Genomic DNA, 24,985 nt, shown 5'->3' with positions numbered 1-24,985 from the left:
ATTGCCAATAAATTCTCGTCTATGGTCGATGTCAATGGCCTTCCTTCGCTGACTGCATCACCCAAGTCTGTGCTGCCTTGGTCAAATTGTTGACACCATTTCACTACGGCTCAACAAGACTATGCATTTGGTCCATAAACTGCCAGGATTTAAGGTTTAACGAGTGTGTGAGTTAGATGTTTTACCCAAAAGAGTCATAATGTCCTGAATCCTTCAACTATGAACTGCGTTCACAACTGCCAAACCATTGCACTAACACAGTGTGATGCAGCTGTTATCTATAAAACAGCAGAAATGTGTCTGCAGGGAACTCGTAACACATACTCTCTTCTGACAAGGCAGCTTTCTTGTTCTGTAATGATCTTTGCATGGTTTGACATGTGTAAATTGTTTTTGAAGTCCCCTCATAATAGCTCAAACAAAAAAAAAACAGCTGATAAAAATATGTACAGCAACCTGTGTGCTAACACACCACTCATAAATGCCACAGTCTTACGCACCAACCTATTTTTTTATTAGGTCACGTCCTTGTCTGTCTGTACGTTCAGTACAAATTTTGGAACTGATTTTAAGATAACTTCAAATGAGTCAGAGAAGTGAGATTTTAAACACAGTTCAGAACTAGACGAGAATGCAACATTAACTTGCTTTCTTCTCGGTACGTTCGGCTGCAGCTGGGGGTGGGAGTGGTACAGTTTGGTACAACTTGACACCTTGGCTGCCCTGCAGGACAACTGTGTTGTGCGGGTGGTATCAGAATGTGTTCCTGGCAGTATGCCACAGTATGTGTGCAGCTGGCCAGAGTGAGGAAGGATGAGGTGATAGATATCGATTTCTTGTATGTCTTTTTTCCGATTGCTACACGTTTTACAATTGCTTTTAAACTAACTTCCCAATGAGCTCGAAAACTGCAATTTTAACCATATCTCTGAACTGGACGACAATGCAATTCGTTTTCTTGTGTTGTGTATGGCGGAGGGTACTTTCTTTACCACTGTCATTTCCTGATCATTTTCAGCATAGGTCAAGACTAAATGACAGTGCAGTATTAATTCGCTTTCTTGTCTCGTGTGTGGTGGAGGCTATTTTGTACACCACTGCCATTTTCTCCTTTTCCTCTTCCTATCGCCAATGGTTTGCAGGAGGAACAATTGTTGGTAAACCTCCATGCGAGCTCGAATCTCTGTTTTATATTCCCCATCCTTTTGCCAGATAAACATGAGAGGAGGTAGTATATTAGTAGAGTCACTTGAAGAGAAACTAAAATAAGCCTGAAATTTGCCACAAGTCTATTGCTATCTCATGAAAATGTTTGAAATCATGTTAACAGTTTCACACAAACAAGACTACAAAGCAGAAAGTGATTTTTTTAAACAAAAATTAGCTTTTAATATACTCGTACCACGTTTTTAAATGGGCTAAAAAGTATAAAATTTTCCTAGCCCCATTCAGATCCATAACACCATATAGACAGTCCTAGAAAATTTATGATTGTGAATTTTTAATGGTTATGAAAGCACATGCAAGGTTTGAAACGAAACGTGTGGTGCATGCAGTGAGTAACTGATGGATTGAAAGGTCAGTATTGGTTAAAAACAGCCTGGTTTGCAATTTTAGTTTTTTTATTTTTCAACGACGCGTTTCGCCTTATTTAGGCATCTTCAGGTTATCTTTTCTAGATGGACGCGAGGGGCACCAAGATCTGCATAACGCGTTCCAGTTCACAGGAGCGAGTGACAGAGTAAGATGGGGGCTTACTCTGTCACTCGCTCCTACGAACGGGAACGCGTTATGCAGATCTTGGTGCCTCTCGCGTCCATCTAGAAAAGATAACCTGAAGATGCCTAAATAAGGCGAAACGCGTCGTAGAAAAATGAAAAGCTAAAATTGCAACCAAGGCTGTTTTTAACGAATACTTTTTTTTTTTCGCTGTCAGGTCACCGTAGTCACTCTGCAAGCAGCTATGAATATCTGCGATGCTCTGGTTTTCCGCCAACATAAACACAGTGACAGTTCTCTGATGGGAATGCTCCTCCCTTGGAGACGCTATTCTGAAGACGATGTATAGCGCCGCCTCTTATCGGAACTTCATGAAACTACGGTAGCTGAAACGCGGATATTTCACGACGTCCCACAAGAAATTCCGCATTTTTTTCAACCGAAACTGGCCGAGAAAAAAATTTGCTGCATTTCTTTTTGAACACCCATCGTAGTTTTAATAGACAAACAATATGTGGTTTAAAAAGTAGAGGAATTAGTGGGGTCGAACTTTGGAGTCCGCATTTCCACAGCTCGACGTTTACCAGTAGTCACGAGCAGATGCAGCACCAGAACAGAGAAACCGGAAGACCATACTTTGTCCGGAAACTTCATCTTATAATGCTGACAGTTCATGTAGAAGACTGAATGCAGAATTCTGAGAGACTGCCCGTCTTACTGGTGCCTTACGTGGACGACGCGGACCTGGTCTCTGTGGCGGTAAGGCTTTATGGCAAAGACTGTACATTCACGCCTCTGACACTGGCGCCCGCTGATGTTCAGAGTGAAATATGGGGTGCGATATTAGGAAGAGTTTCTCGTCTCCTTAGCGGATCCAATATCGCGTGACGGATGGCGTTCATTTGGAGCACGCAGTACAGTAAATGCAAAGTGTGACTTATAAGCTTTGTTCACGAGACCTGCAGCAGCCCAAAGCCCTTTATCTCTGTCCTACGTCTGTCTTTGTACCTGATATGAAATTTTTTCAATGTTGCAGTCACACTTCCTTATTGATAATTCCTCAAGAAATTGACCACCGATGACATTCCGAAAAGCTTAAGTTTTTGGAGCAGAAATTTTAGGTTTTCCTTTGTTAAAAAAATTAACTCTTGATTAGGATTTTTTGGTATTCTACTGATTTGCAACTACGAGGCAGTGTACATGCGCTACCACACTGAAAGTGACATCTAGGTGATCGGAGACAACGGAGCTCGTATAGAAGAAAACATAACTTTAGGTATAGCACGACACAGAACATTAAATAATAGCGATGAGTATATGATAACTGGTACTTACATTTTCGATACTTTGCGGGACCATTACACAACAGGAGACCTCGATGTGAAATACCACATACAGTCAAGCACTTCCCGAGGATGATCCCCAGTTGCTTAACGCAAATGTACGGTTTAATAAAGAGGGCCTGTCCTACTGTTGTACTAAAACTTTTCTCGCTTTTACTGCGTGCAAACCACGCTGTACGCCTACAATTTTTAACCACGTTCCTCACTGAATTACCAATAAGACGATTCCTTGATGCCTCAGGATGTGTTCTGTTAACCGAGCTGGAAGTGATGCTCTAAGCCCCCCCTTTTCTAGCTCCGACTTTTGCTGTTGCACATCGATTAAGAAGAAACGCAAACTGAGTGTAATCGACCCTGCAAGTGGAGTAGAAAAGAGTTTGGCACCTGCAATAATTTAATTTGATAGAAATTAATTTGATAAAGGAAAGTTTCATTGACGTAGTGAGAAATGAAAGGGTTGCTTCACCGATCCACAGAATGAAAGTTCTGCCCAACATAACAATTTGATTTATTATGACTAAACTCAAAATAATAAACAAAACACATGAAACATTTACAATACGTCAAATTGGATACTCAAATAAATGTTGTGAAGGTGAAGTTGTCCATAAGCTAGCTTGTGACGTTTATGACCAAGTGGTAGGTGGAGCCAATTCCTTGCAACTCAAATCGTAAGAGAAGCACCCAGCCAACTCAACATAAGTTGCTGCTACAGTAGTGAGAACTCAGACAATGAATATCCGAGACAGAACCACGTAAGAAAAGACGGGAACAGGCGCGCTCTGCTGAGCTCTGATTATCTCAGAGCAAAATTCCCTAATCTGCCGGTGCTGCGGACATACATTACCAAGCTGTCGTCTTAACTGCAGCGTCAAGGGTAACCGCAACCATGGTCTCCCAGCTGATAGTCCATGCTGCTGCAAACGTCGTCGAACTGTTCGTGCAGATGGTTGTCGTCTTGCAAACCCCATCTGTTGACTCAGGGGTCGAGACGTGGCTGCACGATCCGTTACAGCCATGCGGATAAGATGCCTGTCATCTCGACTGATATACGAGGCCGTTGGGATCCAGCACGGCGTTCCGTATTACCCTCCTGAACCCACCGACACCATGTTCTGCTAACAGTCATTGGATCTCGACCAACACGAGCAGCAATGTCGCTATACGATAGACCGCAATCGCGATAGGCTACAATCCGACCTTTATCGAAGTCGGAAACGTGATGGTACGCATTTCTCCTCCTTGCGCGAGGAATCACAACAATGTTTCACCAGGCAACGCCGCTCAACTGCTGTTTGTGTATGCGAAATCGGTTGCAAACTTTCCTCGTGTCAACACGTTGTAGGTGTCGCCACCTTGTGTGAATGCTCTGAAAAGCTAGTCATTTGCATATCACAGCATCTTCTTCCTGTCAGTTAAATTTCGGGTCTGTAGCACGTCATCTTCGTGGTGTAGCAATTTTAATGGCCAGTAGTGTACCTTCTACAATAAGTCGTAGGTTCAGTAGTGGCTCGCGTATGCCTACATTTTTCTGGAATTCAAACTGATCTTTATCGATGCCGGCTCCTGCGATTTTTCCATACTTCTATAAATAATTGGTGACATTAATTTTCAGCCAACATCTAGTTACAGATACAAAGCAACAATGTTCGGTAGATTGGCTTTGTGGTCGCATTCTGCAGCGCGTAGAAGGTAATGAGCTGTCACGTCAATGAAACAAAAAAAAGAACTATGCGATAGAATATTGATTACGCAGATATAATTCAAAAATGCCTCCTGAGTAAATTTGGAAGTAGTTATAATATTTCCATACCACCATCCTTCAAACAGTACTTTCGTTACGCTCTTAGCGGACTGAGACAAGGACGATTTTGAAAAATGCATACTCAAAATGATTAAGTACAAACCTGGCTGGCAGATATGTGAGTGTACCATCAGAGTAGAATACGATTAGGATGACCTCCAATTAGTTGCACCAGCGCTCTTTTTGTGTGATAAGGAAGGTGAATTTTGGTCGTACTCAGACAGTGGTTGGAGCGTGAAAACAGGGTCAGATATCGCTCGCAGACAGGGAAGGGTGCAGTTCATGCATTTGAGTAGTTGGAATAGGGCAAACTTATCGGAAATTCGGTAGTGAGTTTCGTAGGGGAGACCGAGGCTAATTGTTACACGCGGCAACTTGTTACATGACAATAAAAATTCAACCGTTAGTGCAGTTTTCTCGTTCCTCCACCAGATGGTAACACTGAAAATCTCCATCCTCCCGTCCTCTCCATACCTGCCGTCAGTTGGTAATAGGGGGCTGGTGACAGAACGTGTTTTTCTTACGGTGGAGTAATTTTTCTTTACTCTGTGTGTATGTCATTATATTGCAGATTTCAGCTCACATTTTGAAACAGTTGAGCGCCCAACATTCAGGTACGTGGTGATATACGTAAAAGTTTCAAACAAAAATTTTAGATTAATTTTTTCCACGGTAAGGCAAAATGGCGTAGCACAGGGTCAGTTGTTGCAAATGGGCAGGGACAAGTTGTTACGGTGTAATAATTGCGTAATTATGAAGACAGATAGAGGCACTACGCCCAAGGAAACATATGCTGAAGCAGCAAATGACGTGCTGCGTGGCTCAACTTCACTGTGGAAAGTGGTCCAAAATTACCATTAAATTACGTAACGTTGCAGAGGTATTGCAAACGAACGGAAGCAACATACGGAGGTAGGCAGCTTATTTTGCATTGTTTGCGTCGCCCACTCTGGTGTGGTAGATTACTGCTGTAATACTAGAAGCAAATACATCAGTATATTTAAATTAATCTCCTAGGACGTAAGATGCGTGCAGAGAACCATATACAGGCCTGTTAAATATTTTTCTTGTCTGTTTACTATCAGAATCAAGAGTGATGCTTGTACCAACGATTGGTTTCAAGCGACCTCGGCAGGTCTTCTCCCACGAACAGGAAGCAGGATATGGAGAATATATTCAGAAAACTGCTAAGCTCCACTATGGACTTTCCTCGAGGGAAGTTATTCTAGCATAACAATATGCCGTGAGCCGGCCGGAGCGGCCGAGCGGTTCTAGGCGCTGCTGTCTGGAACCGCCCGACCGCTACGGTCGCAGGTTCGAATCCTGCCTCGGGCATGGATGTGTGTGATGTCTTTAGGTTAGTTAGGTTTAAGTAGTTCTAAGTTCTAGGGGACTGATGACCTCAGAAGTTAAGTCCCATAGTGCTCACAGCCATTTGAACCATTTGAATGTGCGGTGATCTCAAATTTCCCGTTGATTGGAGTGACGCAGAACTGGCTTCCGCTGACTACTTTGGAGGATATCTCAAAAGAAAGAAAACGCTTTACATCTGCACACCATTGGCTACGAGCATAAGCAGGGGGGTTGGGTTGTTTGTGGGAAGCGACCAAACTGTGAGGTCATCGGTCTCATCGGATTAGGGAAGGACGGGGAAGGAAGCCGGCCGTGCCTTTTCAAAGGAACCATCCCGGCATTTGCCTGGAGCGATTTAGGGAAATCACGGAAAACCTAAATCAGGATGGCCGGACACGGGACTGAACCGTCGTCCTCCCGAATGCGTGTCCAGTGTGCTAACCACTGCGCCACCTCGCTCGGTCATAAGCAGGGCTAAGAGTTTCAACAAGTACAATGTACGTAGATTTTTTACAAATCTGAGTGAAGTTTATGATCGATACAAATTTCAGGGTCAAGTCGTGTATAATGTGTAGGAGGCTGCTGTCAATACAGTACAAACGCCTGCCGAAATTGTGCAAGGAAGGCCTTGAAACAAGTCGGTGCTGTAACCTCTGGGGAAAGAGGAACTCTAGATACTGTTGTCCTTAGTGTAAATGGGTGTGGAAACGTGGAAACTCAATCATGCCTTTCTTTGTGTTTCCCAGAAAGAACTTCAGAGTTATTTTCTCTGCGCCAGAAGGAAGCGCAGCGTCTGCAAGTAAGTCAGTGTGGATGACAAGGCACGGCTTTCGCTCATTCCTGTATCATTTAATTCACCATTCCAGGCCTACATGAGAACGACCGGTTCTCCTTCTTCCGGACAATCATCAGTCGCACCTTGATATTCCAGTGTTAAGATGTCGCCAAAGAAAACGGCGTAGTCCTGCTCTCTTTTGCGTCACTCATAAAATGCAACCTTTTGACAGAGCGGTGTTTGGCCCATTTAAAACATATATTAACTCTGCATCAGATGCGTGGATGATAGACAAGGTTGGAAACAATGTGACAATACATGACATTCCATTTATAGTGAAGCAATCTTTGCTTAGCCCTGCTACGCCAAGAAACATCAAGGCTGGATCCCAAGTGACTGGAAGAGGGCCATTTAACAGAGACGACGACTTTTTGCCCACAGCTGTGGCGGACCGGCTGTACAGAGAAGATGAAACTCCGTTTTCTGTGTGTCTTACGAACTCGGTTGGGGAAGGCGTTCACAGCAGAGCAACAAGTGTGGAATCAAGTCCCATGCCCTGCACCTCCACAGTTGCTGCTACACAATCCATATATACACAAGTGCAGTCTGAAGCACTGAGATATTTCCCGATCGCTTCTGCCCGCAAGAACGCAGCAAGAAGGAACAAATGAGTGAGTGCCATCTTGACTGAATTACCAGTAAAAGCAGCTTTTACAGCGGGGGCAAATAAGCAAAAGAAGGCTGCAAGACGATGACGGGTGTTGTCCCAGACAAATAAAAACAAGAAAGCTAAAACAGGAAGACGAAAATGCCAGATCGGGGAATCATCTGATGAGGAAGATTGCTTATGTACTGAAAGTATGGAGACTTATTCTAGATAAAGCCCACTACCCACATGGCTACAGTGCACAAAGGTTCAAAGATGAGCACATGACAGGTGTGCCATGCATGACAGTTTTCTTATGTATAACAACTGTAAGTCCGATAATCGTATTAATATTTCGTAATCAGAATAAGGGTGAGTTTATAAAAATTCTGTATGTCAGTATCACAATTGTGTTCAAGTTTCATGCTTTGTGGCAACCCAGAATTGGTCCTCGTGGATTAAAATTCTTGATTAAATAAATACGCTTTTTTTTATTATTCATCATTCCTCTGACTGGTTTGATCCGGCCTGTCGCGAATTTCTCTCCTGTGCCAACCTGTTTATATGAGACGTGCATTTACAACCTACATTCTCAGTTACTTGCTGGATGTGTTCCAATCTCTGTCTTCCTTTACAGTTTTTGCCCTCCACAGCTTCTTCTAGTACCATGAAAGTCATTCCCTGGTGTCTTAACAGATGTCCTACCAATCTATGTTATAGAACCGAAAAGATATTTCATTTTAATTATGATGTAACAATTAACCCGATGTAGTGTAACAACGTTTCCCATATTGGGATAAGTTATTATAACATGCAAAGTAGCGAAAAATTCAATATAGAGCTTAGTAATATGAACTCACATCTGGGAAAAACTTGTTTTCTGAAGATTGCATGATATGCTAACGTAAAGCACTTGCCTCATGGGCATACATGTTGTTTATCGAGATACATGAGCTTTCAAACACAAGGGTAACAAGTAACCTCAGTCTCCCCTACTGTACGGCATTTCAGTGGACGTCGCTCGTGCCACTGATGTATGTGTGGATAAATGGAAGCCAATTGAGAGGCGAGACCACCATTCTTGTCAGATACGTCTATTCATGGAGACGACTGCAAGTTGGTAGACAGTAGTTGGTTTGGACCGTTATTTAAGACAGTTGTGCGGTCGGCGCCTCTCTCTTGGACTTTGAGCACGTGTGTCATAACGTCGACGTCCATTGACCAAAAACCAAGACGCCTCAGATGTGAGTACCATCGGTGGCAGGTTTTAGATTTTCGGTGCGAGTCCTTTTTCAACTTGCCTTTCAGAGGTGACACAGCTGGTTCTAGACCCTATCATTGTGACTGCAGTCTAATAGTCGGTACTGTTGAAAAGCATAGTGGACATACACAAAGTTTGAAGCTTTGGAACCCCTTTTACTTCACTGTGGACCAAATGAATTATTTATTGTAATGGGCAGAGATTTCACGAGCAGATACGAGCTACTGTGTTCATTTATGAGATCCAGTAAGTGGTAATTATCGCCACTTAAACTGGCCTGGCTTTTAGAAAGCGTTGGATATAATTCGGCACCGTCGCCATGTAAGTCACATAGTTACATTCTGATAAGCAGTTGGATAGGAGATTACCTGGCTAACAGAACCCATTACTTCGTCAGTAACAGTAAGTTAGCGATCTGACAACGGGTAGGGTGACTTTTGCCTAAGTAGGGCCTTCAAACGAAATGGTAATTGTAATCATGCAAACAAGAAGAATGAGGAACCTTCGACACATTCTGGAAGGCTAAAGCAGCCGATGCTATAGGCAGGAGCATGGAATGAAACCTACAATTTCCAGTCAACACAACACAATGGACTTTTTCCGATGTATAACGGTTGCCAGCACACGGCGGGAGTTTGTGAAATGACAGGTGGTTGTGACAAAGTCTATATCGGCGCCAGTAGAATGGCAATAAAAGGACACATTAAAGAGCACGAAAGCCCCACGTGTTTAAAATAAAAGATAAAATAAGCTAAATCGGAGTATAACGAAGAGCTTACGTGCTAGCCAGAGTCAGTCATATTTATAGAAGGAAAGCCCATTAAGAAGCTGAAACATCGAAGAACGAATGCAGTTTAAATATAGATGGCGGCTACAGGCTTCCATCCTCGTCGTTACTCGTTATAAAGCAAGTAAGCATCCAGTCACGTCGAGGAAGGAACATAAACAGCTACCAAGGTGGCAGCCCGCATCTCGTGGTCGTGCGGTAGCTTTCTCGCTTCCCACGCCCGGGTTCCCGGGTTCGATTCCCGGCGGGGTCAGGGATTTTCTCTGCCTCGTGATGGCTGGGTGTTGTATGATGTCCTTAGGTTAGTTAGGTTTAAGTAGTTCTAAGTTATAGGGGACTGATGACCATAGATGTTAAGTCCCATAGTGCTCAGAGCCATTTGAACCATTTGAACCATTTGAACCAAGGTGGCACGACAACAATAATATTTAGGATTCCGAGTCTCTCACGGAATGCTCTTTCGCTATGCACCCAGCGACGACGACCCACCAACGGTAACCTGAAGATTTTTACCCTGTTACTCCACTTCTCTGTAAAAGCGAGGGAAAATAGTCTTTTATACGTGAACACGACATTCTCTTTCGACAGTGTTGAGCCATCCAGGGATACCAGAGGAATCGTGAAGATGGTCCTAGCAGATTAACTGAAACGTCGAGTTAATGGCAGTTTTGGAATGTTTCAAGAGTATCATATTGATTTTGGTGAGACATTCTGTAACTGAGTGGAAGTACAATTTTTTCTATTTGTTTCTAAGTGCTAAACCTGTGTTTATATACTTCCTAAGACTTTGTGTGATATGGCCTTGCCTTTTTAATTTATTCATTTTTTTACAAAGGAAGTTAGTGTTTCTTGTCCATATCTTATTGTGACGCCACATAAAACGTAAGGATACCACATTGTTTAAATACCGTCAGTCGCTTTTCTTAAAATGTATTTATTATCTCAGTTACCAACCGGGTATGTGGCGCTAGGTTCGAATATTTTATCACAGACCTAATATTTTCTCTTTTGTGGTCCTGCTTACAGGAGAAGAAAGTTGCTTCATTGTTTCCTTGTGTCAACAAAGGATGTATGAAGTACTAACTGTATCTCTGTCCTAAAACGTAAATAAACATTTTTAATAATTAAAAAATATTCCGTAATGAATAGAGATGCAGAGTTACAAAGTGATGTGTAATGCAGTACAGGTTCGTGTCTCACTACGCTCAAATTTTTTACTCACCCGGATTTTTCTACTAGGTTTCCATACTTCCTTATTAATAGAAGTACATTCAATGATATGTAAATATAACTGTGCTTTCTCTCTGGAGAGTCTGTTCAATCGGCTTTATGTTAAGAGCGCTTGCGCCACTTGCAGTAAGATATTTTGCACTTCATTGCTTAGTTCTATGTTTCACTTGTTCTAATGATTCTGCTGCTGAACGGCGATCAAATAAGACTGACCTTAGCGTTTTACTAAAAAGTGAGAAAGACAAAATAACTTTAACCTTATGTGGAAGAACACTGTAAATTTGTATCGCACGATTTGTAATGGAATTTTTGCGAGCTGATGTCCTTGCTGTGTGTATATGAAACTTTTTCTCTTTACATGTTCATGAATATTGAAATTTTCACTTATGTGTACTACAGACAGATCAACATGAAGAGCTTATGGACAAGGGAGGAAATGTGCGTTAAAATCGTAAACAAACTGTGTGATTTGCGAACCAGATACAGCCGATAGCAATAAACTCAATAGTTTGCTGAATTTACTCAGGCTTTAGGGCTTAAAACAGACAATGTGAACAGTGAGTAAAATGTTGTTTGTGAAAGAACTGCACATTTTAATTACAAGATTGTAATGAGAACAAAGCGTAATTCAGTTAATTAAGATGAACTTAGATTGGAATCTAACTGACAATATTTTGAAATCCAAACTCTACTCAGCATGCCACCACTCCGCGAGAAAATCTGAACCACTGATCATCAAGAATTGGTAAAATCCGAGTGCCCAAGGAAATAGCAATAACAGTAAACGAGATAAGTTGGTTGGTTTGGGGGAGGGGACAAAACAGCGAGGTCATCGGTCCCATCGGATTAGGAAAGGATGTGGAAGGAAGTCGGCCGTGCCCTTTCAAAGGAACCATCCCGGCATTTTCCCGAACCGATTTAGAGAAATTACGGGAAAATTAAATCAGGACGGCCGGACGCGGGCTTGAACTGACGTCCTCGCGAAGACCAGTCCAGTGTGCTAACCACTGCGCCACCTCGCTCGGAACACAATAAACTGCTGAATTAACACCTGATGGTGCCTTTATTCAGCCGCACAGATAATGTTTCAGCAGCACGCATTCAGGAAAGCGACGTCGGCTCCGTCACACCCGGCTGAGGTAATACATCTGTAAGCACTTTGCCATGTCTCGTGCTGTTACCTTAACACATACAGTTATAACGGGCTTCCAAAACAGATAGAAAACCGTAAGTAATTGACAGATTACAATAAAGCAAATCAGTTATGTATGAATTCAACACATCGTCCAAGGCACTCCCTCAAAAGCTAAAAAAATCAGTATCAAAATTTGAAAATTATATCACGATTGCATGATTATATCATGATTGCATTCCGTAAGCGAGTGAGCATATATTCATAGTTCAAGGTTCAGAGAAAACATGCTGTCAGCTGTGCATTACCTAAAAAAATTTCGAATTCAAAAAATGGTTCCAATGGCTCTGAGCGCTATGGGACTTAACTTCTGAGATCATCATTCCCCTTGAACTTAGAACTACTTAAGCCTAACCACCCTAAGGACATCACACACATACAAGCCCGAGGCAGGATTCGAACCTGCAACCGAAGCGGTCGCACGGTTCCAGACTGAAGCGCCTAGAACCGCTCGGCCACCCCGGCCGCCTTGTCGAATTCCACGTTTTAGTTTAAACACACAAACAACAGCGTACAATATGTCACTGGCGGGCCACTTAACACCCTAACCGCATAGCCAGACTAAGAATGCGAGTAATCTGGGTAAACTTGGTCCACATGAAATGTCAGGCAGGTTCTCACCGTTAATCACATGGCAGGGGGGAGGTCCAGACGGCAGCCCTCGGCACTGGCCTGCTAACATGCCCCACACCACGACAACAACAGCACGCTGCGCTCTCGTGCCTCTCTTCCGGTCGGCGTCTGTTAGAGGACTGCCTATCTGCCAACCATCCACCTAGGAACTTCCGGCCACCACGTCCCACTCTATGCTTGACCGCCAAACACTGGAAGCAGACGTTTCTATGCCTGCCTTAAAGACGCCTGCACACGTTCAGTACTTACTGCCAAAACTCGATTGTCAAACCTTCAGTATACTAAACGAACTCGCAATATCAATAACAATGACAAAAATTCAGTTGAAAACGCGATTTTATAAGGTTACGGTGTTGAACACCCAGTGTGTGCTGCATTTATATAAGATACAGCTTACAAGCCACGGAAAACAACGAAAAAGGCGACATGGCCCCGAGAATGATTAGAAAAAAAAGAAGCGAATGGTAACATGTTAATTTGCTGACTGAAGTCCTAACCATAGATCCGAAAGATTTTACAGATTACTTTCCGATGAGCTCTGAAACGTACGTCAAGTTATTAGCGCTGATACGAGATGAAACAGAGAAGCAAATTACGTTAATGAGACAGGCAATGCACAGTCGACAGGAGGTTAGGAGTAACAGATTTCTGGCGGCAGGCAGGTCATTCTAATGTTCGAAATTTAGTTCTATAATATCAGCTAGTTTAAGTGGCAAAATAGAAGCCTGTGAAGCATTTACATCTGCCTGGCAAGGACTTGTTCAGGCAACTAACGTAAAACAATTTATTTTGGACTTTGTGATAATTTAGTGAAATTGACGTATACTTCGCAGACCTCTTACAAGTCATTGCAGATATGACGTACTTTTCAAAATGGGAGCGTGTTTCCAAACTGCTGTGTACTACCCCAGTCGATACAGTATTTTCAAGTCAATGAAGTAAGCAGTGTCATAGGGCATCCTCCGTTAACCATCCTAAAGTGGTATATATAAAGACCCTTGCATAGGCCTATTAAAATTCTTTTGTGTTAAGACGCCTTAAAAATTGAATCTGTGGTATAATCTACACAACGGCGTACTCAAAAATAAATTGAATCTGTGGTATAATCTACACAACGGCGTACTTAAAAATAAACAGTGCACACTAACACTACTTAGCTGGTTTCTAAAGCTCTGTCAACATCTTAAAATTGTTAAAATGTCAATGATTGATCACACACGTTCAGTACGTGTTGACAATACTGAGAATATTTTGAGGTCCATCAAAACTGCTCGTCAATATTTCTAGTGAAACTTCCTGTCAGATTAAAACTGTGTGCCCGACCGAGACTCGAACTCGGGACCTATGCCTTTCGCGGGCAAGTGCTCTACCATCTGAGCTACCGAAGCACGACTCACGCCCGGTACTCACAGCTTTACTTCTGCCAGTATCCGTCTCCTATCGTCCAAACTTTACAGAAGCTCTCCTGGCAGGAGAGCTTCTGTAAAGTTTGGAAGGTAGGAGACGGATACTGGCAGAAGTAAAGCTGTGAGTACCGGGCGTGAGTCGTGCTTCGGTAGCTCAGATGGTAGAGTACTTGCCCGCGAAAGGCATAGGTCCCGAGTTCGAGTCTCGGTCGGGCACACAGTTTTAATCTGCCAGGAAGTTTCATATCAGCGCACACTCCGCTGCAGGGTGAAAATCTCATTCTGGGAATATTTCTAGTATTCACAAGACGTCGATACGCGCCCTCAGACGGTCAATATATTGACAGTTTGACAGTATTACTGAACGTGTGAGGGCTTCTTAAGACACCAATGCAAAAAGTGCTCATGCTGTCAGTGGGTGAGCTAAACTCGTTGCATGAGCGATACCTACCGGGAGAAGAATCGATACGGATGTATCAGAATGCACAGTCGGTATGGCACCGTTTTAGTGACACAGCCGCTTACGTGGCTTGCATAGACGAGGTATGCACAAATCTCGCAGTGCTGAAGCGTGCGCAGGCTCCACATTTCTGTGCAGGCATCGTGCTGGGTTGTGATGTTGCTAACCATCAAGTTTCCGTAAGCAGACGAACACCGGCCGTAGCATTCGACGTGCAACACGTTGACTCGATCTCCACCGAGCTGCCGTACGCTCAGCAATGATCCTCCTTTTGCTGACGGTCCGTTCACCTCAACGTGTTATACACGACCGTAGCACTCTCTGGCGACAGTTCGCATCTACGGGTGTGGCGCCGAAGTACTCATTATGTTTGGTTGTTTGGGGGAAGAAACCAAACAGTGAGGTTATCGGTCTCATAGGATTAGGTAAGGAAGGGGAAGGAAGTCGGCCTTTCCCTTTCAAAGGAACTATCCCGGCATTTGCCTGGAGCGATTTAGGGAAATCACGGAAAACCTAAATCAGGATGGCCGGACGCGGGATTGAACCGTCGTCCTTCCGAATGCGAGTCCAGTGTGCTCACCACTGCGCCACCTCGCCCAGTTACTCAGTATGAGAGGCCACAACGTTGGAATAAGAGATTTACGTCGAAATTTGTTCACCTTTAGTAGGCCAACAACGTAACGCACCACTCTGGCAATTTGGAGAAAATCGCAAGAGAAGCATTACGCGTCTGTTACGTAACTGATGTATCTCTGAGTAGGGGCTGGACCATATGGTGGGCAAGTGGAGCCGGCACGGTAAGTCAGCGTGTTCGATCAGAGAGCTGGCTGGTCTCTGTAATTATATATATGCATTAAAAAGAAATCCTGAATGAAAGGATCAACAACGAGCTTCAATGGATAACATGTGACATCCACTATAAACATATAAAAAAAAACGCAAAGAACAAAACGGTAGCTCAGCGTGTTCGGTCAGATGGCTGGTTGTCCTCTGCAATAAAAAACTGAGTAAACGAATCAACGATCAACTAGAACGGATTTCATGTGACGTCCGCCCAGACCAAACTCAACGAACAATATACAGCAGAACAAAGAATGAAAAAAAAAATACCGAACAAAATGAAGAATGAAAAAGAAAGTGGTTGTTATCCTTCGGGCTTCATAAGACAAACGTGTGTAAAGCGACGGTTCGACTCCCGCTTAAACGTAATATTTTATCTATATTTTCTTCACCACTGGTTGTATTATTTAATTTATATGACATCTGAGAAGCAATGCAATTTCAAAAAAGCACGTGTATGTTCATAAAGTTTTAGTGAATTCCATGTTATTTGACTACTTCATACTTTAATTAAATTTCGTTATTAGAACATAGATATTGATAACTACCGGCATGTAACTGAAGAAACCCATAGAGTTTTCCTGAAAATGTATGCCTGCCGCCGGCCGCTGTGGCCGAGCGGTTCTGGGCGCTGCAGTCCGGAACCGCGCTGCTGCTACGGTCGCAGGTTCGAATCCTGCCTCGGGCATGGATGTGTGTGCTGTCTTTAGATTGGTTAGGTTTAAGTAGTTCTAAGTCTAGGAGACTGATGACCGCAAATGTGCTCAGAGCCATTTTTATACCCGCCGTGATTGGCAATATCCTATACACATGAAGTCTGGTAAGGTACCCGGAACTAATTTGCACCTCGACGCTTCGAGCTGCAGACACAGAGAAAGGCCCAATTAGGCATTTAACCTGCATAGCAGTGAAACGTTGCTAATGTAGTAAGAACAAATTGTGTAGATGCACATTTTTTTAATACTGTATTACGTAATTGATACTTGTACTACAAAAATGAAGCTTTTATCGGGAACCGTATCGTCATCTTACACACTTTTGCCTTATGTAGCTCGAACGCTAACCACTTGACCACCATCAACTCTAACGTCCGTCCCCCTACGCACAGATACGTAAGGCACAAAATAGACGCGTAAACCTTTTCTTGCGATTTTCTCGGAATTGCTAGAGTAGTGCACCTTACTACCTTCACATTATGTGGTGTACAAAGTTTGAAGTAAATCCGTGATCCTTGTCAGTACACGCGAGTTTTCGAAACGGACACGAGACAGAAGCGACAGTTATCGGCTGTATCATACAGTTCTTGCGCGAAAATGGCCAGGAATAGAATTCCTTTTTTAACTCGATTACACACACATTTCCGCCTTGTCCATCCACATGCTAGTCACGTTGTCTGTAGTACGCATAAATAAAAACTTCATTATCCATGAAGATGTTACAAGGAGAAAAAGATGTTTCACAGACAGTGAGCTTGCATAAGTTCTTTCTCTATACACTAGTAAAAGGCAAAGTCCTGACAGACTGACCAATCTTCGCCCAGACCAAACCACTATGGATAGAAACTAGAAATTCAGAGAGGTTATATAGTAGGGATTTTTCGAAATTCCATCCGTAAAGAAGTGAAATAGGAGATGAGAGGCTTTTTGAAAGTATGTCGCTATTAATGTGTTTTTAAAACTAGAACTACAGAAACTGTTATTCGGTTTCTCGGTTATAGATCAAAACTTTTGTGTTTCATTGTTTTGGTAATTCAACCCCTAAGGGGTGGAACAGTGCCCAACTCATTCATTGACACACCATAGCCCACGCCAAACCGCTACGGGTAGAATCATGAAATTTGGAGAGGGTGTTGGTCACATACTGTACGCATCGTTTAATGCGGGACTGTTCGAAATTCCACCTCTAAAGGGATGAACTCGACAGTGGTAGAATTTTTGAAAGTATGCCGATACCAAGGCAATTTTGAAACCAGAAGTACGAAAAACAATAGTTTGTTTCTCACTCAGAAACAAAAAACACAACCTGCAGCATTTTTGGCAATTCAGTCACTAAGGGGGTAAAATAATGAGTGATTTTTTAAAATACACCATTACTAAAGTACTAATATATCTATTTTATTGCTACATCTATGACAACTCGTATTTTTCTCGGATGGATGCAGAAAGTACGTATTTCAGTGTTTTTTTTTTTTTCAATTCATTCCCTAGGAGGGTGAAATAGAGGATGAAAATTTTTGCTAAAATATTTCATTATGAAAGCATATTTTAAGCTAAATCTAAGAAAATTTGTGTTTGGTTTCTCAGTAAGAAAAAAGATGTCTTACAGTGCTTTTGGAAATTCAACTCCTACGGGGATGAAAATTTTGATGAAAACATTTCGTTATATTAGAACATTTTTAGAGCTATGTCTATGAAAATTTGTACTTGAGTTCTAAAGAAATTTGTGTTAGAGTATGAAGGTATCAATGGAAATACAAGAACTCAAAAGGCAGGATTAAAGAAGATCTGCAACTCTAGCTGCCAGAACAGCATCGTCAGAAGTGCAATCGGGAAAGATGATTCTACCGCCTTGATTATATTGAAAAGGTTAGATGATGTTACAACTTGTAACAACATAAAAATTCTAGCAAAGGAAACCGAAAAGTCTGTGCCGACCACACAGTCAACTCGAGTGAAGCAGTGCGCACTAAGCTAGTTACAAATATGGCGATACAAATTTACAATTGTCTACCACAAAAGATTAAACCTTTTTCGTCACTCTCACTTTTTACACAAACCCTAAGGTCATTCTTACTTGATCACTATTTCTATTCAGTAGTAGAATCAGTGGAATGTGTGAAATACAACACCTGAAGGAAGAAAGCGCATAATATCTAATAGGAAGTAGCACAAGCTGTTTTGTAGATAATATCAACCTAACAATCTCACCCCTAAAAGAGAGCGCACTTTTATTTACGTAACATCGCATATTGCATAACATGCTTGTCCAAATTAATAAAAAAGTCCCAAAACGTAGAGGTACATAAAAAAGATTTGAAAATACCAATACGCGAACTACCTAAACACTGTTCCATAGCTCCACGACTCTGCCCAATACACTATGCTGAACGATTGCAATATACTACCATGTTTCGTATGGTACCGTCTCCTGAAGGCTTCATTCGCTTTTAAGTATAGTATAACAAATCATATCAATGACAGCGCCATTCTGGTGGACATTCTGTGTTCGGTTGCCTTGAAACAGGATACTTTCATAGCACGCAAATTATAATGCCAAAGTTCTTCACCACCAATATGAGTTTCCTGTCATTTTATTATAACAACTCGTAACGACTCACAGTCTGGGACACTATGAAACGGCATATAGTCATAGGACGTAAGATATAGCATGAAACCCAACTGATTTCGACTGGGATGGACGCTATCCAATACTGCGTCTCACGACTATGAAATGAAAAGAGAGGTGGTCTGCATGTGGCATAGATGGCGTTCTTCCAGCCCATTGGTCAACGTTCAAATGGGCATTCAGAATATTCGACATGCTTGATATTGCTCTGTACGTTCGAAATGGCTGCGCAGCATTGTTTTTCCACGCTGTGACGTCAGAAAGTAGGCACACTCAACGCTGACGTTTGAGTGTACAGTCCGTGTCATAAAGCCTATAGCCGCGCGAAAGCGGCCACGCGCGTATTGTGCCGCGTAGCGCTCCCACGCGTGAAAGTGAGTGAGACTGACCTGCGTGGATAGCGAGTGATGGAGATGCAGGGCTCTAGTCGCAATCCTCAAATGCATAGGAGTTTCCGTCCGAGTGATTTAAGGGGCAATCGCCGTGTAAATAATCTGGATGTGGGGAAATCTGTCGTCAGACTCAACTTTACTGGATGAACTATAATCAGGTGTAATTCAAGCACTAACGAAGGCGCTACAAGACCATTGATCCTAACATTCGACCAGATTTGGAGTACAATAAGAGCGCGAAAAAAAAAAAAAAAAAGATCTCCTGGATGTGTGATGGATGTGTGATAGCGTCATACTAAACAAAACCATCGAAAAGGTATCCCCGGTAGAGCAAAGCATTTTAAAACACTTAGAAAATGGCAAAGCCTCCGTTGCTGATTGTATACAAGTCAGGTTCCTCTCAGAGTATGGGGATAACAATAGCTCCATACTTGGCTACCACACACAACCACACGCTCGCTTAATGATCCGTACCTAAAGACTGTTAAGTGCCTCACATCACACCAATATCCAAGAACGGAAATACGAGTAATCCACGGAATTACAGCTCTATATCACTGACGCCTATTTGCAGTAGGATTTTGGAACACATACTATGTTCGAATATTATGAAGTACCTCGAACAAATAGCAAACACGGATACAGAAAATATTGTTCTCGTGAAACACAATTAGCTCTTTATTCTCACGAAATAATGAGTGCTATTGACAAAGGATGTCGAATTTATTCTTCATTTTTAGATTTCCAAAAGGCTTTGGACAAAGTTCTCCAAAAGCGACAAAACTGCGTTCCTCTGGAGTACCGTCTCAGTTGTGCGAGTATATTCGTGATTTCCTGTGAGAAGGGTCACAGTTCGTAGTAACTGAGGGAAAGTCATCGAGTGACGCAGAAGAAATATCTGGCGTTCCCTTAGGAAGTGTTATAGGCCCTCTGCTGTTCCTGATCTGCATAAACGATTTAGGAGACAATCTGAGTAGCCCTCTCAGATTGTTTACAGATTGTGCTCTCATTTACCATCTTCCGAAGTTATCAGATGAACAAAACAAATTGCAAAACGCTGCAGATATCTCCATGGTGCGAAAAGTACCAGTTATCTCTAAGTAACGAAAAGTGTGAAGTCATCCACATGAGTACCGTAAGGGATCCGCTAAATTTCATTTACATGACAAATGAAACAAATCTAAAGGCTGTTAATTCAACTACAAATACTTAGGGATTAAAATTACGAATAACTTAACCTGGAACGACCACAACGGTGATGTTGTGGATAAAGCAAACGGAAGACTACGACTCAATGGCAGAATACTAAGAAAAAACAACAGGTCTACTAAAGAAACTGCCTAAGCTACGCTTATACGTCCTCTTCTGGAACACTGCTGTGCGATATGGGATCCGCGTAAGATAGGAACTTCCGGAAGTCATATGGTGATACCTGGGGTTCTCCAAGAAGTGTTGTAGGCCCTCTGCTGTATCCATGTATACCATCTGGGAGACAACCTGAGCAGCCTCCTTAGACCGTTTGCAGATGATACTGTCGTTTACCATCTAGTTAAGTCTTCAGAAGATCGAAACAGATTACGGAATGATTTAGTAAGATAAACACAATGCAACTGAGAAGGCAGCTGACCCTAAACAATAAAAAGTGTGAGTTCCTCTACACGAGTACTAAAAATGTCGTTAAATTTCTGTTACACGAGAATTGACGCGTACCTGAAGGCTGTCGATTCAGCTAATACATAGGGATTACAATGACGAACGACAGAATCATCAGATAGCGGATGTCTAGAGGGAGGTGAACCAGACACATTTTATTGACGGAACTCTTAGAAGATGCAGAAAATCTAGAGACGAGATTTTACATATTAGGTTGGCCCGGCAACTTCTGGAAGATTCCTTTTCGGTATGTGATCCTTACCATATATGATTGACGGACAATGAAAAAGTTCATGAATCCCTCGTTTTTTGCTAGTGCGTAGTTTTGGGGAGAGAGTGTCACGCATAGATAAGGAAGTTGCAATCGTAATCGTTAAAACAAAGGTGTTTCTTGTTGCGACGAGATCTTTGCACGAAATTTCAGTCACCTATTCCTCTGAATGCCGATGTATTTTGTTGACTTTGCAGTGTTACGTGGCTTTATGCTTAATTACAGACTTACTATTTTATCAGTTGATTTGTTTTCACCACGTAACGCCCGCTGTTTACGTCCTTCTTCGTTGCTGAGCGATGTATCACTTTTCGTTCTGACGCCGCAACTATTCCTTTCCTATATCTTTACTACTTTTTATCTATATAAGTGATGAACTATTGGTTTTGCCGTTTAACAACTTTTTAATAACTGTTGAAGTACTACAGGCATCGGGCCCCACCTAATGTGTCACCCGCCTATACGTTTTACATGAACCTTTCAAGATTCGATCGATCTGTTTACAAAGAGAAAGCAGAATATCTCTTCCTTTGACGTCGTGCAACAACGAAATAGGAAGTTCGACGCCCTCGCGGCCCAGGCTCTTCAATGGCTCGCAGTAGTTTGCAGCATTCGTTTTATTTCTTGCCCACTTGCCGCTACGTCGAACTTTCGTGGTTATCGTTGGACAACGTGTTCCACGTTAACTGCAACATAAATAAACTTTCTTTCCACAGTATTTCTGAAAACCCAAAAACAAACTTAAAGAACATAATAATAATAACCGTTCTTACAATTATTCGTATAAGTCTTGGTCGATTTAATGAGGGTTGGGACAGGCCTAAGCCTTGTGACACCACAACTTCTACTTACAGAGCCAGAAACAGCTAAGGAAGACAAGAGCTCGCGCGGAACATTTATGTGTTATTTTTCCCACGTGCTATGGGAGTGGAACGGTCGGTAGTCTGAAACCGGTTCTATTAACCCCCTGTCAAACAAGTGTGAATTTCAGAGTCGTGCAGACGTACCTGTAGATTGCTGAGATTGGACGTAGTGAGTTGATGTTTGTGAAGAATGTCTTCAAGGTGACAAAGACGCCTGTTCAAAGCGAAAAAGACGCCATTGTCTACACCTCAATGAGTTTGAACAACTTTCTGTAATAGGGCAACGAGAAGCTGAATCTTTCTTCTACAGTACTGCAGAAAGCCTTGACAGCAATGCAGCCATGTTATTATGAGAGTGTACGGTGGCAAGAAGACCGGGCTCCGGACGGCCACGTGGCAATAGCGAGAGGAAAGACCTTCGTGATCGACGTATGGCTCTGGTGCATCGTACGGCATCTGCAGCAGCAATTTCAGCAGCAGTTGGTACCACTGTGACACAACAAACTGTTACCAATCGGTTCCTTCAGGGACAGCTCCGAGCTAGAGGCCCTGTAGTGTGCACTTCACTGACTCCAAACCAGCGCCGTCTGCGGCTTCAGTAGCGTCAAATGAGAACTCGTCTGAGGGTAGTGTGGAGGTCTGTTGTGTTTTCTGATGAAAGTTGGATCCGCTGCTGCCGCAGCCATCTATTGGTTAGGAGGCGGCCAGCAAACAACTTGTCTGCGTGCCAGGAACACGGGACGTACACTTGGAGCTATGGCCTGGAGTGAGATATGGTATGATAGCAGGAGCATTGTCGTGGTTATTCTATGCACCCTGACTGCAGATTTAAACGTCAGTCTGGTGATTTCGATCTGTTGCGGTGCCATTCACGAACAACATTCAAAATGGCTTTGAGCACTATGGGACTTAATATCTGAGGTCATCAGTCCCCTAGAACTTAGAACTACTTAAACCTAACTAACCTAAGGACAGCCCGAGGCAGGGTTCGAATCTGCGACCGTAGCGGTCGCGCGGTTCCAGACTGAAGCGCCTAGAACCGCTCGGCCACACCGGCCGGCGAACAACATTCCAGATGGTGTTTTCCAACATGATATCTCTCGCCCACATACAGCTGTTATAACCCAACATGCTCTACAGAGTTTCGACATGTTGCGTTGGCCTGCGTGATCACCAAATATGTGCCCAATCGCGCACATATGGGATATCATCGGACGACAATGCCAGCATCATTCAAGAACAGCATTAAATGTCATTTTATTGACCGACCAAGTGCAACTGGCATGGAACTCCATGCTAACAAGTATGGAGTTCTATGCCACAAACTGACGTCCAGCAACTGTACAGCACAACGCAGGCACGCTTGCATGTTTGCATTCATCATTCTGGAACACCAGTCACACCAGTTGTTAATGTAGCAGCATTTCACATTTGCAATGGCTCATCTCGCGTTTACATTAACAAGTTCAAAATGGTTCAAATGGCTCTGAGCACTATGGGACTTAACATCTGAGGTCATCAGTCCCCTAGAACCTAGTACTACTTAAACCTAACTAACCTAGGGACATCACACACACCCATGCCCGAGGCAGGATTCGAACCTGCGACCGTAGCGGTCACGCGGTTCCAGACTGAAGTGCCTAGAACCGCACGGCCACACCGGCCGGCAAAGAACAGTAGAGTGGTACCATGTAGGCATACAAGCCTTTCCAGTAAGGTGGCGTCGCACTGACCGGAAATGATGTTGAATAATAGGACTTTGTAACCTAAAGAGAGGGACATGATTTGGTGTATTGAAAAACAGAATGAAACCAACCTGCTTGTGTTGCATTACTTATTGAACGCCCTTCGTACACTGGTGATCGTTTGGACTGTGTGCTGGGAGAGGAAAGGTTCGCAACCTGCTGGCGTTACTGGGCGGGATGGGGGTAGTATCGTAGCAGCAGAAAGACCATCTGTAAACACCACTGCGTCAACCATGCCTCTCCTTCCCGCTAGCCTCCCCACCTGCCATCCTCCTCCCCCGCTAGCCTCCATCCCCCTTCCCCGCATGCCTCCGTCCTCCTCCCCCACTAGCCTCCAGCCTCCTCCCCTATTAACCTCCTGCCCTGCTAACCTCGGGGTCAGTGTGAACGCCTCACGCCGCTGGCTTTGTGTGGCCGCGAGCGGTGCCAAGCTGGACAGCGACGTTGTCTTTGCCTCGCCACTCCCTGGAGATAAAATGGGTTCGATAATCTGGCTTCTCCGAGTGCGCTAGTTATGGCCTGACTGCCAGACGCCAGTAGCAGTACTGGAGCGGTGTCTCTATTTTTTCTTTTTTTTTTTTTTTTGGTCGAAAAATTTGATTCAGCCAACGAGATTGCGTCGGTTCGCCTAGCGCATGGCACAGACAAACCGACCTATCGAAAACAATACAGTTCCATTTTAGTACCAACGTCGTGAGGGTAAAATGTGCCTTGTACATGCGGAGCGGAAGAAGTTTGCTGGGGGAAGTTTGCTGTCTGTTGCCCGATTTTTCGAAAATGTCGTGGGACTTATCGGCTGTCACGTAGGCTATAGTACAGTCAGCCTCTCCACAAGGGAAGGAGGTCGCAAGTCCGGAGGGAAGATGGTATTTTACAGGGAACTTAGGGACGAAGTTTCGTGCGACGTGGTTTGGAGATCGACAGAGACAAGATCTGACGGCCGTCTGTGGCTGTTTTGCAACGCTCTACTAACTCGGAGCATATGTAAGTTTTTGCAGTCCGCGGTAGCGCGATTTGTACTCTGAGCACTTCGCTTCTCTTACGTTTTTGACGTGCAACATAAGTTGCTTTGCTGGCTTAACTCCAATTCGAATTTTGGATCTTTAATCTTGTTACAGCGAGCTGCATCGATAAGAATATCTTGGTCCTGTAGCCTTCATACACTCTTTCTTCCGTAGGGTTCCAACCAAAGTGTTAGTGTCACGCATCTTGTTAACCCATTTCGAAGTTCATTTGACTTTATTTCATTGTTAACCTTCGTCTAACA

The sequence above is a fragment of the Schistocerca americana genome, chromosome 6 (assembly GCF_021461395.2).
Source record: "Schistocerca americana isolate TAMUIC-IGC-003095 chromosome 6, iqSchAmer2.1, whole genome shotgun sequence".
In the NCBI taxonomy this organism is placed as follows: domain Eukaryota; kingdom Metazoa; phylum Arthropoda; class Insecta; order Orthoptera; family Acrididae; genus Schistocerca; species Schistocerca americana.
The sequence above is the reverse complement of the archived record's forward strand: the minus strand, read 5'-3'. Positions refer to the sequence as shown.